Below are 1,740 nucleotides of genomic sequence, written 5' to 3'. Positions count from 1 at the left end.
GGAACTTCACCGTGCCTGGGTTTGCCGGGAGCATCACACTAGCAGGAAATGGAGAGGCTCAATCTTTGTGTCTTAACTGAAGTCTCCAAATTTTGACATGGCCATCTGTACATTGATCTCATTTTTTTTTTTTTCCTGAGTTCACAACAAATCTAAAATATGCAGTTTTTCAAAGCTTTTTTTTTTCTTGTAAGGGTGAGGGTGATATCTTTTCAGCTCTGTCTCTGATTTAAAACATAAATCTGCTCTTAAGTTTTAATATCCTTCAGCATTTTAATAGTTTCCTCTACTAGTTTTTCTTTCACACTCTACAGTAATGAGAAAAATGATTTTGAAAATGTTAAGTCATAAAGGTTGAAATTAGATGATTTTCTTTAGTCATCTAGTCTTTAAATCTATACTTTTTGGGAAAGTGGATTAGTCCATCAGTTTCATTTCTGAAAAGATGCTTAAGCATGGAAAGATGGCACCAATTAAATGAATTTCCTAAAGTCTGTCTTACTAGTATGAATTAATAATACCATAATTTTTTTCTGAGCGAAAATATTCAACAATTTCAATGAGCTATCATTTCAGTCAGAAAAGTGTTTGCTGATGAACTGACAGATTTTTTTTTCTCGAATGATACAAATACATTTGTTTCTTTCATTAACTGAAAAACAAAAGAAACAAAAAGCTCCTGCCACCCTAGAACTAAGACACTGAACATGACATTGTAAAACGGTCCAGTTATATGAAAAAGCTGTTGAAATTGCTTTGATTCTAACTTAGGATCATATTCAGTTGTTAATAATTAATAGGTCAATGATGAGGTTTTGACTTTGGCTTTTGACTTTTTTCCTGTGTTTTATATCCTTGAAAATGATGCTATCTTTTTTTTTTTTTCCATTTCGTAGTAATTCTGATATTATTAGCCTTTCGTATGAAAATTTTTGTCTAAATCATTTAACGGGTATGTGCAAACACACACACAGATTTAGGGATAATTGCCGTTTATTCTTCTATTTCTCAGACTTCCATTTAAAATGTCTAGCTTTTTAATACAGCAATTAATTATTATTATTCTTATTTTTTTTATTAAGCAAGGCAACTCTTAGTTGACCTCACAGATTACAAGGACCTTGTCAGCTTACAATCCCTTATTTTTTATTTTTTAAACGCCTACAGCACCTGGTCTTCCTAGGTGGTCTCCCATCCGAGTACTAACCAGGCCTGACTCTGCTTAGCTTCCGAGATCAGACGGGATTGGGCTCGTTCAGGGTGACATGGTCGAAGACAGCAATTAAAAATTTTTTAAAAAGCTGACGACTGTATTTAAACTAAAGTCCAGACTGCTTTCAGTGACCGTCACGGCCCTCTGTGCTTAGGCCATTCCAACATGTGTCATGTGTCGTCTTATGCCCTTTGCACTCCTTCTGCTTCTGTAGCACGTTCTCTTCTCTGTTGAACATACATGCTTATGTCCAACGGAGCATCTTTACACGAGCAAGATGTCCATTCTCTCTAAATAAATAAATATGGTGTCTCTTCTGATTATTAAAATGATCAGGCTTTCAAAAATAATGGAAATTATATTTATGAACTTTTATTTTAATAGAAAGTAGAAAGACTTCATCAGGGAGCCTCATGCTGGCTGTTAATTTTAAAATGAGTATTTTATAAAAACATTCTCATATTTCTTAGGAGTTAAGAACTTAATCTGTTATAGCAAAGTGTCTATTGGTTCAAAAGCAAGCTGCT

At 33.9% G+C, this 1,740-nt stretch overlaps 1 pseudogene; it reads right to left on the bottom strand.

The window, feature by feature from the left end:
• Positions 1 to 1,158: 1,158 nt before the first annotated feature.
• Positions 1,159 to 1,277, bottom strand: LOC111743717 (annotated as a pseudogene).
• Positions 1,278 to 1,740: the final 463 nt, after the last annotated feature.

This window comes from Pteropus vampyrus, unplaced genomic scaffold, assembly GCF_000151845.1.
Source record: "Pteropus vampyrus isolate Shadow unplaced genomic scaffold, Pvam_2.0 Scaffold119, whole genome shotgun sequence".
Taxonomy (NCBI): Eukaryota; Metazoa; Chordata; class Mammalia; order Chiroptera; family Pteropodidae; genus Pteropus; species Pteropus vampyrus.
Note: the sequence above shows the minus strand (reverse complement) of the source record. Positions and strands in the feature narration are given on the sequence as shown.